Source organism: Felis catus, chromosome D1, assembly GCF_018350175.1.
Source record: "Felis catus isolate Fca126 chromosome D1, F.catus_Fca126_mat1.0, whole genome shotgun sequence".
NCBI lineage: Eukaryota > Metazoa > Chordata > Mammalia > Carnivora > Felidae > Felis > Felis catus.
This window is the reverse complement of record NC_058377.1, coordinates 80,144,773-80,159,575: the sequence shown is the minus strand read 5'-3', so window position 1 is coordinate 80,159,575 and position 14,803 is coordinate 80,144,773. Positions and strand designations below refer to the sequence as shown.

General features: G+C 38.2%; 1 pseudogene; it reads left to right on the top strand.

Annotated features, from left to right (window-relative positions):
• The first annotated feature begins 305 nt into the window (after positions 1-305).
• LOC101101335 lies at positions 306-1,140 on the top strand (annotated as a pseudogene).
• The last annotated feature ends 13,663 nt before the right edge of the window (positions 1,141-14,803 follow it).

Below are 14,803 nucleotides of genomic sequence, written 5' to 3'. Positions count from 1 at the left end.
CATTCAGAAACAAAATAGATGTTTAGAAAACAAAATATATAGATATCTTGAAATTAGCAAACCTGCACCAAGTTAGATACTAAAGAATATTCCTCCAGTGAAGGAACATGATGTCAGGTGTAAATTCGGAGATACAGAAAACAACAACAAACAAGGAAGAGATCCTAAGTATATGGTTTGGTTAATCTAAATGGCTGTTGACTATATACAATGTTACTAGTAGTATCTAGTAGTGTTTAAGTAATATGAATTGGGTCAGAGTCCAAGTGGGAGCCAGCATGGAGGGGGTTCAGCACGAGGTCGCCATGGCGTAGCTGCAGCAGCTCCAGGTGCAGGAGGCAGCAGACTCCGTGGTGAAGAGTCTGGAGAGAAAGCCACCCGGAAGATGCAGACCTCATGTTCCGGCGCAGTGCCAACTGTTGTGGGAACAGCCAGGCGTCCATGCATCAGGCGCAACAGTGCATGGAGCGCTGCCACGCGTCTCTGGCTTCAGCCCAGACACTGGTGATCAGTGAGTTGGAGAAGTTCCAGGGCTTCCTGGCCAGGTGTACCGTGTACTGAAATAACAAAGCCAAAGCTTCAATAGATGCGGGAAGTAAAGACCTTCGGGTGAAACAGCAGCTGGAGAGTTGTGTGACCAGGTGCGTGGATGACCACATGCAGGTCATACTGACCGTGACCAAGAAGATGAGGAGTCTCTCCTGTCCATTGGGAGATAGAAGTCTTTGCAATTGGCCATCGGGCCGATGGCAGGAATCGATTTAAAAAGAGAAATGGGAGTTTTGGTCTTTTAAGTGAAATTTTTGAAGAAATTAAGGATGGCAGCAATTTGAGGTGTGTGTCGCTTGCCTCTGGACACTGGTTCCTTTATGTTTCAACCCTAAAACGTGAAATGGAAAAAAACTGGTGCTGAAATTTGGGTCGGAGTGCAGAAGAGTTTTTGATAGCCTAAATTTCACCTATCTATCCTACCTCTAAAGATCTCCCTTGTATCAAGCCGGAGCCCCCCAAGGTACCAGATTCTTCTTAGTGCACAGGTACCAACAGGCTGGTAGGTTTCTCTAACCTGCCTATGATCTGGCGGAGTGTGAGCAGAGGTGTTTCTGTGTGTTGCCAACCAAATCGTTTTCCATGAGGTGCAAAACAGAATCTACAAGGTCACTAATTTAGAAAATTTTTAGAAAGGGGGTTTCTGGGCCTTTGTTTTGTTTTGTTTTGTTTTATATACAAGGGCATGAAGTTGATTTAAGATGTAGAGGTGAGACAGGGAGTTTAGGACTTTCAACAGTTCCTTGTGGATGTCTGTTTCTGGCTATCATCAAGACGTGGATATTCATTTCTTGAAATACACATCACATCTTTTAGCTAGGAAACCCTGCAAAATCCCCACTGGGAACGGGAAGCAGACCTTCCCTCTCACTGGCTGCCATGATGGACCCTGAGGCTATCTGCGACAGGACAGTCTCACAGCGACACTCTCCATCGAAGGGAAAGGGGGGTCTGCTTGCCCTGTATACTGGTATCCAGGAATGAACATTGAAGGAGGAGCTGTTACTTTCTTAGTTAACGGAGTTATTAAGCACTGGATTTGGAAAAACCTGGTGTTCATAGAACAGAATGAAAGGAAAGCCTAAACTCAGTATTGCTTATTTAGCTCCCTGAAATCAAAGAGCACTATTGAGACAATCCCTTGGCGACAGGAAGGTCAAAAGAGAAAAAGTAAGCAACTCAGGGATGAGCTGTGATTCACTTAAAACACAAGAGGGGCAACCCCCACTCTACCAAATACCACATTTGCCTGGGACCTTTGCAGCAAGCAGTGTTCCTGCCCCAATTCTAGAACCTTATCATTTTGATAAGGACCATGTTGTCTTTTTACCAACTGTTGATAAATGATAATATATTTATTATGATTGCATTTACATATTATTACCAACTGTTGAAATGATAATATAGCCTGCATTTGGTGTTTCAAGACTGTGATTATTTTCCTAGTGGTTTAGTTATAAATAAAAAATTTTGATTTAGTTTTTCCTCCTAAATAAATAGTAAATAAATAAACAAATAAATAAATAAATAAAATGGATGTTATAAAATTACATCAAAAGTAGCATATATTTTAGGAATTGGATAAATAAAGTTCTTTTCCTTATTCAGGAAGAGGGGGTAGGTATCACTTAACATTAGAGTTTCTTAAGATAGCGATGGACTTTGAAACTGTAGGCAGCCCTGAGCCAAAGTTATAAATGAGTGTATAATATATGAATAAATATAGAGAAAACAAAATTTTGTAAAGTGATTAACCAGAAAGAATGCAAGTGAAGGGAGAAAGGTAGGACAAATAGAAAACATATAGTTAGATGGTAGATTTAAACCCAAACATATCAGTGATTAAATTTAAATCATCTAAATTCTCTTATGAAAAGTGAAAACTGTTAGATGCATTAAAAAGCACCATACCGATTGTTATTATTATTATTACTGTACCAGAGAGTGAAAGGTTTTGTTTAAAAAAAATTTTTTTAATTTTGTTTTCAACGTTTATTTATTTTTGGGACAGAGAGAGACAGAGCATGAACGGGCAAGGGGCAGAGAGAGAGGGAGACACAGAATCGGAAACAGGCTCCAGGCTCTGAGCCATCAGCCCAGAGCCTGACGCGGGGCTCGAACTCACGGACCATGAGATCGTGACCTGGCTGAAGTCGGACGCTTAACCGACTGCGCCACCCAGGCGCCCCTGAAAAAAATTTATTTAATGTTTATTTATTTTTGAGAGAGAGAGACAGAGAGCAGGGGCAGGGAAGGGGCAGAGAGAGAGGGAGACACAGAATCTGAAGCAGGCTCCAGGCTCCACGCTGTCAGCACAGAGCCCGACGCGGGGCTCGAACACACAAACAGCGAAATCATGACCTGAGCCGAAGTCGGCCACTTCACCGACTGACTCCCTGAAAAGGTTTTGTTTTGTTTTGCTTTTTTGCTTCAAGTTTTTATTTATTTTTTATTGTTTTATTTATTTTTACGAGAGAAGGAGAGGCAGAACGTGAGTGGAGAAGGAGGAGAGACAGACACAGTATCTGAAGCAGGCTCTGGGCTCTGAGTTGTCAGCACAGAGCCCAATGTGGGACTTGAATCCAGAAGTCATGAGATCATGACCTGAGCCAAAGTCCGACACTTAACCAACTAACCCACCCAGGCACCCCTCAAGTTTTTATTTAAATTCTCGTAAGCTAACAGTGTAATATTGGTTTCAGGAGTAGAATTCAGTGATTCATTATTTATATATAACACCTAGTGCTCATCACATGTGCCTTCCTTAATGTCCATCACCTATCTAGCCCTTGTCCCCACCCACCTCCCCTCCATCAACCCTCAGTTATCTGTACTTAAGAATCTTTTATAGTTTGCCTCCCTCTCTTTTTTCCTTTGTTTTTTAAATTCCACATATGAGTGAAATCATATGGTATTTGTCCTTCTCTAACTTATTTCACTGAGCACAATACACTGTCTCTATCCACGTTGTTGCAAATGACAAGATTTCATTCTTTTTGATGGCTGAATAATATACCATCGTATATACATACCACATCTTCTTTATCTGTCGATCAGTGGATGGACATTTGGGCTCTTTCCATAATTTGGCTATTGTTGATAGTGCTGCTATAAACATCGGGGTGCATGTATCCCTTTGAATCCATATTTTTGTATCCTTTGGATAAATACCTAGTGCAATTGCTGGGTCGAACACTGTATAGATTAAAAGAGATGCTTCCAGCTAAAATACAAGGATAAAGAAAGGCTGAGAAAGAATAAAAATTATATAGCATGCAAATGTTTATATATTATATGTACTATATTAATGTAAGATAAAATAGACCTTCATTACTAAAGATAAAGAGAAGATTTTATAATATTGAAAATGTTGACTACACCAGGGATATAAAACAATTTTAAATAGTATCCCTAAATTTGTGAAATCTAAATGAAAGCAAAGTGGCAGATTTTTATATTCAAGAACAGAGAATTCTGAGTCATTTTATCTACTCCTTCATTTATTACCTTCCTGACCTTGGTGGATCTCATTTTTGGTTGTTTGTTTCTTATCTGTCAAATGGGGACAACACTTATCTCATTAGGAAGTCATAATAATTAAATGAAAATGTGAAAGCATCTAATAATCTAATATTGCACAGGAGATAGTGTAGAAGTAAACTTTTCACAGCATGAAATAGATTTTTTAAACCAAAAACGTAAGGAGTGCATTTTGGTTGTTGATCTTGGAGAGAGATCAAGACTGAGAAGCCAGGGAGCTGGACTGTTGTCTTGGCTTTGCCTTTGCCTTGCCTGGTTGGAACATAAAATACCACATTGGGTCAGCCAATCTGCTCAAAGAGCTTCAGGCTCCCCATTGTTAAATGACGCTTACACTTGGGAATCATTACCTTCTAGCGCTGCCTCCTTCCTGCTATCTCCAGCTGAAAATGCTACAGAGATTAAATGAGGGCGTCTCAGTACAGAAAGGCATGCATTGCTTTTACTTGCCTTACAAGTCGTCCTGTTCCCTGCTACAACCAGTGATTCCCCAGGCAAGCCTGTATGTGACACATCGCGTGAGGCAGTCCACACCACACTATGGGAGTCTCCTATCAGCCCTTCAAGCTCACTGTTTCTTCAGCGAGAATAACTTCCTATTGATGGATTATTTTATTACCACTAGGTTTGACTTTTCTGAATTGTTTTCACTTGACTCTTTGTGATGATAAAGGCAGAAGATAAACACCTGCCAGGACATCTCTCTCTAGAGAATTTTCCCTATTTTTAGAGGTCTGAATTTCCCTCAATCATGGTCAATTATGTTTGGGTTATATCTAAGTATTATGTCAATGCTCTTGACTTCCTTCTTATTTATAGGGTTAATATTACAGAGAAGTGAAAGAATAGAAAATGATTAGAATAATTAGAAGACACATTTCTTTAATCATTAATATTTTGGTTTGTTTGCTTCTTTTAATGCATGTTATCACAGTGTTGCATCACTGAAACACATTCTAAATTAAAATTCTTTATATGCTGTTAAAAAATTAATGTTCATGTAGAATGACTATTACTTTCTTTAGGAAAAACAGTGGACTGGACAAAGAAACTCTAAGCCTTACATAAATTATAATCCTTATATACAAAGATATGTATATACACACACAATAGTTTTAAAGTTTTAATTATTATTTTTTTAGTTGTAATTATTTTTAAATGGAGATTCTGAATAAGCTTATTTAAATCTTAAAGTGGTAATACAAAACATTTGATGCATATGTGTGCACGTGACCTTTTGTTGGATTGCTGTTTCAAAGTCAGTCACAACTGGAGCAGTCAAAGCTGAATAATTACGGAGTCCAGGAAGCCACAGGGCATTAAGGTGACTGTCAGATTCTGAGATATTTTGGGATAGCTTTAATTATATAATGAATAAAATTTGCATACTTTTCTGTAACTTGTTAATAAAATTACAAAGAAATTAGCCTCTGGTATTCTCATACATATGAAAGCAAATTCAGTGTTAATTTAAAGCCAGAAAATGCTTCCAAAATGCTTCATGGCCACACTACAAAATATTGTACGGAATTTTCTTCATTCATTAAAAAAAATAAGTATTCCATTGTATAAAAATAATGTAAATAATATTCATGGATGAAGCATCTATAGTGGACATTCCTGAAGAAGGCTTACTCATCTTTCCTTTCTGCTTTTGCCTCCCCGCCGTGACCATTTCATTCTCAACTTCACATTTGCATGTGGTATTCATAAGTATATTATTAATTGATATGAACACACATAGAGCAACTGTTCAACGTTTAAATTACTGTCTTGTCAATTCTGATGCAGTTAGATGACCAAGATTATAAAAAGAAAAGTAATAACTGCTTTCATCATACATGGCAGTGAGTCAAATTTCTTAGTTGTATACCACTTTGGCAATTAGATGGAAAGTATGGATTCTCTCTTGTGAATATGCATGCATTCTCTCCCTGAAGAAGAGGTAGCAGTATATATCACCACATAAACCCATACATTTCCTGACCCTCCACACAGCCATGGTCCCAAGTTTAATAATCGCTGCTCTATGGGGGATATGTATGTTTCTATTATTTTAGCAGAAGACTAGACATCCAGTTTATTTAAAAGACATAGCAATATGTTCTATGTTGTGTGCTCCAGAGTCTAATAATTAGATGGAGATTAGGTATAAGATGTTTAGTACATGCTTATCCTACAAAGAGTATGGAAACAGGATCAAACAGAAGAAGTTGAACTGTGATACAGACTCAGTCAACCAAGAAAGGCTCTCTGGAGTGAATATTGCCTGTTAGGCTTACCCTGAATCAGTCTAAAATTGCTGGGATTTTATGCTTCTGTCTCTCAATCACTATAGATAAGTTGCCCTGAAAAGTACATGATGTCAAATGAAGTGACTCTCTCCTGATGAGAATGATCCTGAGGAACTGACACTTAGATTGTCTGCTTCTTACCATCCCCACCTCTGGACAAATACTTTCTTGAAGAGGGATTAAGGTCAGTATACTCTTTGTGCCATTGAGATCCACTTCTCTCTGTACATTTGAATAGCCAACTCTCCAGTGTTCTGGAGGGCCTCTCTTCCTGAGGGAAAATAGAAAAATTCTATAAGTACTACTATACCTCTCACTAGACTCGTTCTTGGTGCTTTAATCGACATTCATCTTCTCCCTCCATCTTTTATTCCGTATCCTATTCTTTGCAAAGTCAACTATTACCTCCAGTTTCTTATCCCTGAGAGAACTAAAGCCCTATTCACCATGTCTTTCCTAGCCTGGGGTAATTGCATCTGTTCATTTATGGTCAAATTGGGCATACAGGAACCAAAAGAGAGCTGAGTCTCACATGTATTCCTTCTTGCCTTATTGTAAAATTGCAGCCCTGCCTCCTCCTGAGTATTGTGATCAATTCTTCTTGCTGAAAAATAATTCCTCTTCTGGCCTGTTACTCCTTTGATACAAAATGTCAAGGTAACAGCCACAGCTTGTAATTCAAGTCAATACTTGTTATATCATGTAGAAAAATTCTTCTCCCATTAAAGAATGGAACTTGTAGCATTACAGAAACTAACGTTGCAGGGATGGGAAGTACAGTGTTCCCAAATGGCTCATCGAGAATTATGGAACATGGGGCACTACTTCTTAAACCTATTGGTTCCAGGATCTATATATTCTCCCTATTGCAGAAATAGTGACATATAAAAGTCTTTGACTTAATATATATGTGCAACCTGTGCAGTGTCAACCCATACTTATAAAGTACTGCCTCTGAGCTAAGTGGTTCAGCTAAGACTACAATAGACTACTGCAATGTTTTATCTGGTCAACTGATTTTGGGTGATGCAACATGTGCTGTGATATGACCAATGGATTCCATGATCCTGGGCATTCTCACATATCTCCTTTGCTTCAAAATGCCCGCCTGGCCTGATGTAGTATTGTATGGGATCTCAGGCTAGTGGATCAAATACTCAATAAACCCTCAGATATTAGTGCTGCCTAAAAGCCCATGAGCAATTATATCTACTCCTGGAAGAAAACAAAAACAAAACTTTTGATCATTCATAACTGGTAGAGGATCTATGTGATCAACTTGATACCAAGAGACTAATTAGTCACATCAAAGAAAAGTTCCATATCAGAGTTTCAACACTGACCTCTGTGGGCTGGCTGGTTAGGTATTTGACAATATGAATAACTAAATTAGACTTGGTAGTAACACTCTATGCTGTTAGGCTAATGTATAACCGTAATCTCTACCATTTTGTCGAAATGGTCCATTTTGCTATTGTGCTGTTAATGGATTGGCCACTGATAGTATGGTTGATGTCTCTCAGTCAGACAACTGTGTCTACTAGGATATTTTATGCCTCATTAACGGTAGATTGTCTCTGATGGGAATTACCATATGACACAAATATCTTTACACTTTATGCTTATATCCATATATCTGTCCACATGCCAATTCTCTATACTTTCTGGTCCATGACTTACGAGTCTTTTTGCTTAGCCCCCTGACCAGCCAGGCAAGCTATTTGCCAATCTTATGAGTGGGCATGGACTCTAAACTTGGGTCGGTTCTCCTTCCACATAAGGTAGATAGATGTACTGACTTTTGGGCTGAATTTTCTTTACTACAGTCTTTCAAGGCCACTCATTGTGTACATATATTTTCACTCATGTATAGAGAGTTGACTTATCCGTAAAATGAGCTCAGGCTTTTTTCCCCTCCAGGTGGATCTCACATAAATTATAGGCATAGATTTATGAAACACATTGATAAAGAAGCAGTGAGCCCCATGGGGTTCTGGGCTAACCTGCTCATGTCATTTGTTGGAATCCTCTGGTCTCATTCATGCTCAGTCATAGATGTATCACTTCTATCATACAGTGGTTTGTTGCCCAGCTACAAAAACTTATGATATGGTAAGTCTAAGATGATGTAGCTTACGATGGATAGTTCTGGACACATGGCCAAGATCTAGAGTTATGTCTCTATAAGGGTGTTATAGCATGTCAAGAGCTATTTTCCACAAGGTACATTATCCTTTGCACATTAATTCTAATCCATATGACACCTTCCAGCTTGTATTATCAGTACAAGTACTACGATTACTAGTACATTGCTAGTAGGGTTGCTCACGCCACATGCTGGACATACCACAGATTATTTTCATATTCTTAGCCACACTCAAAGCTGGTAACCTTATATTTCACACAGCAGAAGGGCCAGAATCATATCCCAGCATGTAGAATATGTTTCCCACACAACCTGAAAAAAACTCTTGAGACACTGGTTTCCTTCTTTTTGGTACAAGTTGCAAAATACAATACTACAAATGATACTTAAATGTCTCATTTGTATGGATGTCTTGACAAGCATCTGACCTTCGGGCTTTAAAAAAATATTAGTAGGGTTTATTTCCTAACTTCATGAGTACTTGAGTCTCATTAAGGCCTTCAGCTCGGTAGTAATATTCTGCTTATCTGGCCAGATGAACATAGTATTAACAATGTAATGAATTAATGTGATATGTTGCTGAATATCCAAACTACTCTCAACTTTCAAAGTATCTTGTGAGAGAGGGTAAGAGAATCATGATAGCCAAGAGAAAAAGTAAATGTATATTGCTGTCCATTTCATGAGAAAACATTCTGTTTCTCATTATTGATTTGGATAGAAAAAAATTAATTTTCCATATCAATGACTATAGACCATAAACTTGAACTCATGTTAGTATGTCCTAGCAGAGATACTATATCTTGTAAGGATGTTGCAAGTGGAGCTACTATTTGTTTGAACTTGGAATATTCTACATTTATCACCCAGTATTACTCTGGTTTCTGTAGGAGCCTGACTGGTGAATTAAGAGAAGACATGATGGGGCCACCACACCTGGATCTTTCGGATCTTGAACAGCAGTACAAATCTCTGTCATGTTCCCAGAGATGCAATTTTGCATGTGATTTCCTATCTTGGTTGTAGTGTATGTGGGGTGGGGGTGAAAGTGTTAATTTCTGAGACTTCTACTTGGTCTTCCCTTTTAGGATAATTGTGATCCCACAGAAAGAGAATCCAATGTTTTGGTTTCATTATCTACCAAATATGTCAAACCCAATGACACGTACTAGGATCGATTGGATCCTAGAATCAATCAATGACCGATTGGACTTACAAACCTAGTAAGCTCATTGCAAGCCACAGCTTTCCTAGGATGCCATTTGTGACCTGACTCCCATGTCATCCCACTATAATGGAGAGGCCATCATGACACACTGGTCTCTTGGTTTCAAATTCAATTCATACCCTGTGTTCAAAGATCCTGAAAATACCTAAGTATTTCCCTTTCCCCATTGTGCAATGGACTGAAAAATGGCCTAGGTCCCTTTGGGGAAGAACTAGGAGAAGCATTGCATACACTTGCTGTGGTGTTGCCGGTTCCTACCTCCTACACAAAGAGACATCACTTCTGTCATCAGATTATGGGTATAAAAACCATCTCAGGTCTGAATACTGTAAAAGAAATTACACTGATATCATTTTTATTGAGCTGACCACTATTAGGTTGCCTGTAATTAATCCTTGATTTCTTCTGCAGGTACAATTGGAGGAGGAAACTTGATGTCTATCAATTTTTGCTTCAGAATTCTGTGTCCATTTAACCTTTATCATAATCTCTGGGTTGAGCCCCCCTTGGCTACCACTCTATGTTGGCCATTGTAATAATTGAAATCATCTGGCATCTGTGACTAAGTGCTACCACCTAGTCTCTATATATGGGGGAAATTGTTCTATCACCATGGCATGCTTAATACCACAACTTGATTGACGAATGTGGGCTGCCTTGTGAAGGGCATGACCTTGGGCAAGATGGCTATCTGCAGTTGAAGTCAATCTTGGAAATGCTGACAGATGATCCTCTTAAAGGAAACTATGGGCAGGATATTTCCCTATCTGCCCAGATCACAACAGTTTCTTTTAAATGGAAGGATTTTTTTTAATGTTTGTTTATTTTTGAGAAAGAGAGAGCACAAGCAGGGAGAGGCAGAAAGAAGAAAACAGAATCCAAAGCAGGCTCCAGGTCCTGATTTGTCAGCACAGAGCCCGACTCAGGGCTCAAACTCATGAACCGCAAGATCATGACCTGAGCTAAGTCAGATGCTCAACCAACAAAGCTACCCGGGAGGCCCCATTAAATGGAAGGATTCTAAGACCAAATAATACTTTTAGTCTTACTAAAATGATTGTCTTGTGGCAATTTAGAGATGTGTTCAATTTAACATCTTATTGAAATAGCTCTAAATTCATATATAAATGAAATAACTTTGTTAGACATTGCAGGAAGTGCTAGGAATACAATCATGAAAGAACAAACCCAGTCTTTCTTTCCATGAACTTTGAATTCTAGTGGTAGTAGAAGGAAATATATATTGAAAAGAAAATTAAGTATGTAGATAAGTAAGTGCAGTAAACAAAACAAAGGGATATGAAATGACTTTAGATCGATTTACCAGATCAAGTGTTCCAAAGGTATATTTTTGGATAAAAGTGTTGGTCATGAAAAATAAAAGCAGAAGTCTATTCCAGACACAAGAAACAGCAGTTACAAAGGTGATAAGAGGGGCACAAGTCTGGGGCATTTGATTAACGGAAAGTAAGGTGATGTGACAGGCTACAGTGAGCATAGCATTACATAGCTCCCAATGAGGTTAGAGATGGAAGCAGCTGCCAGATCATAGAGAATGTCATGTGTCACCAAAAAGTATTTACTGTCTTAGAAATTTGAGGAGGTAACAGAATAGATTGTTTTGCAGTGGAAGCAATACAAAAGTACAGAAACAAGAAAATAGAATAGGTGGAGGCATCTAGTCACCATAGAAAGGTGAATATGTAGACAACATTGAGAATGAAAGGTACAATGAATGAGAAGGCGTGTACCACATAAAGGAGAGAGCTAGTAGTGAATCTATAAATCTACACCATGTCCTTCAATATCTGGAGTCCCAATTCTAATTTTCATGTGTTTTTTTTTTAATCAGGATAAATCTAGGCTTTCCCATTATAATGTTAATAAATGTGTAGAGAAGTTAGGGTCCAATCCAGGAGGGAGAATGCCAACATTTAGGGAGGCAGCACAGAAGAGGAAGAATCAGCAAGAAAGATAGAAAATACAGTCAGAGAGATAGGAATATAACTGGAAGTATATATTATCATAGAAGCCAAGAGAAAAAAAATTCTTTGAAACCAAAAAGACCTAAATTAAAAGTATAAATTCTTAAAATACTCAAATAAGGAGGAAAACATCTAAAATTACCCAGGGAGTCTCCTGTAGAAGATAAGAATTTGATGGAAGATACTGAAGGAAGGAATTTATATCATAGCCAGAATGCTGAACCTCTTCAGCATCCAACTAGCAAGAAGGACCATGGATTATTAAAATGCAATGAAAAGAACTTAAATATGCATCCTAAAATTAATGTATTGTCTGGTATGTGAGTGGATGGAGTCAGTGGAAAAGAGAGCATCAAATATTTAATGGCCACGAGCTCTATGCCAGGCATTTTTCTTAGCATAGGGAGTAAAAGCACAGGATCCAGAACCAATCTGCCTGATTCAAAGCGCAAGTCTGTCAATAACTGCTGTGTGACCGTGGATAATTTAAATATTCTCTCAATTTCCTTATTATAAATTGAGGGCAAAAACAATATTCACTACACTGAGATGTTGTGAGGTTCTAATGTGTACTATAAGGAGCTCATACATGTTATTATCACTATATTATTTAATCTTTATAGTAAATCTCCAAGATGAGGAGTACCATCTCCATGTTGATGATGAGGTGAAGGAAGCTCAGGACAGTGACTTTTGAAAGATCTACTGCTGATACATGGTAAGACAAATATTCAGGTCTGGGTCTTATTACAAACCTTGAATTTTCCTATTCTTATTGTCAGTCTAAGAAGAAAGACAGCATATATCCAAGCCATACTGACACAGGAGATGTACACAATGTCAATGAGACTTAGATGTTAACAAATATTTCATCCAAGGAAGGCTACTAAGAATTTCTCTAGAAAGCAGTTCCGATACAGTCAAATGAAATACTTTCTAAGCAGCTACCATGTGCACAGCTATATTGAAGCTTGGGTCAAGATGATACAAGGCAATAACTAAATGTGGCCCCTAATGATTAAAATACAAAGAAAAGCCGAAGTGTAGAGAAGAGTTGTTCACTTCCAGTGACATCATTGTAATAAATTCATTGTAATCCAAAATTTGTCCCACAGCCCTTCAAAATTTGGAAATAAATTTTTTATAGCATCTCAAGGGTAGTACTGGTTCTCAGGGGGAAAGTGGTCTAGGTCTAAAAAACATAAAGAACATCCATGATTCTTTAGGAAAACTTCCCTAAAAAATTAAATGCTTTTGAGTTACCAGACTCCCAAGACCAGGTTCTTAAGTCTCAATGTCATAGAAAAGACCACTGAGTTTGAGAGAAAGGAAGCAGGCAGAGTTTATTAGAGATAGCTTGTCAACGGGGAGCTGACAAGAAAGAGGAATGTCGTTCTCTGATGGGGTAGCGTGCCAGGCTTAAAAAAGCACTTTTCCAAAGGGTGAGAGGCTGGGAGTGGGGAAGCATCCTTCAGTCCCCTGGTCATTATTTTGTGGTCTTTACTTTCCAGTGGGCACAAGACAATCACAGGATACCTTTCTTCATGGTTGATATTCTTTTAGGGCTCCTGGAAAATAGAAATACTTGTGCAAACAGGCTTTAAATTGTTACTTCTAATTTTGCCAGACAACCATTACTCCCTGTTGGCTGTTATCTCTGCTTTGTTCTCTGTCCCAAAAGAAGGTATTTGTCTCTAAATATATGGAAACTTTTAACCCTTGCCTGAGATCTGCAGCTTTACAGAAATTAAGTCTCTTGTTTTCCCTATACTGTCTCGTTTGTACCAAATGCCTGCTTTGCAATAGAAAAAAAGAAAGGGAGAGAAAATGTTAGTGTTGCCAATTTTAGATAATCCTCCAGCAATGCCCATTCTTTAATGGCAAGAAGTTCTTTCAAGCTTTACCGAAGAGGTGGATAGCTAAATAGATTGCTTATATTTTTGTCTTGTGTTTATATTTTATATATCAGGACATTTTAAGAAAAAATTATCTTGTGATGAGGGAGGTCAGGCATAAGCAAATAAATTAACCTTGCTTGTGTTTCCATCTCAGGCATTGAAGAACTTAGAGCAATTCACGTGCTGAGGCTGGATCTAAAGTGTCTCACCATCACGAGACACCATGCACCTGGGGCGGCTCCCTTTCAGGATAGTTGGAAGATGTGTTATGAAGAATTTCCTTTAGAAACTCAACAATATATAATACCTAAATAATTATCATTAAGAGAACGTAGAGAATTTTCTACCTTTGTAAAAAGAGAAATATCAGAAATCATATTCCTTTAATGACATTTGGTTGAGAATTAAGTACAGAGAGAAAGCAAAGCAAAAAATACATACATACATAAAAGCATACATTAGCCATTAATTTTTCACAAAAATTTAATGATCTTTTTTTGCTAAAGGCAAGAACCACTGCAGAAATGTTGACTTAATTTTAAAAATAGCAGTCTGATATCATCTTATAAAATGACTGTTTCTTCCCAGGTAGCAGAAGTAGGAGACATAGACATATATCCATGCTTCATCAACCATTATGAAAATCAAGCGCGCGTGCACACACACACACACACACACACACACCACATTGTTTTCATCCCAGCCACAAAAATTAAAGAGCCAGTCAGTTTTTCAAGTCTGAATATTTTCATTTTGGGTGCCTGGTGTGTGCTCATAAGGGGCAGAAATGTACTAAGTATTATGCAAAATCCTCTGCAGTTCAAATGTATTACATTACTTCTCATAAGGAGGAAATATGATAAATTCTCCAGAGACCCAGAGTCAGACTGGTTCTTTCTAAAACAGATGATGAAATGAAACATGGTATTATTTGAATTTGCAATACATATAAATCCATAATAAAATCCAGCTGTGGGGAGCCTGAGTGGCTCAGTCAGTTGCGTGTCTGACTTCAGCCAAGGTCATGATCTGGTTTGTGAGATCAGGCCCCATATTGGGCTGCGTGCTGACAGTGGGGAGCCCACTTCAGATTCTTTCTCTCTGACCCTCCTATTCTCTCTCTCTCTATCTCTCTCTCTCTCTCAAAAATAAACATAAAAAAA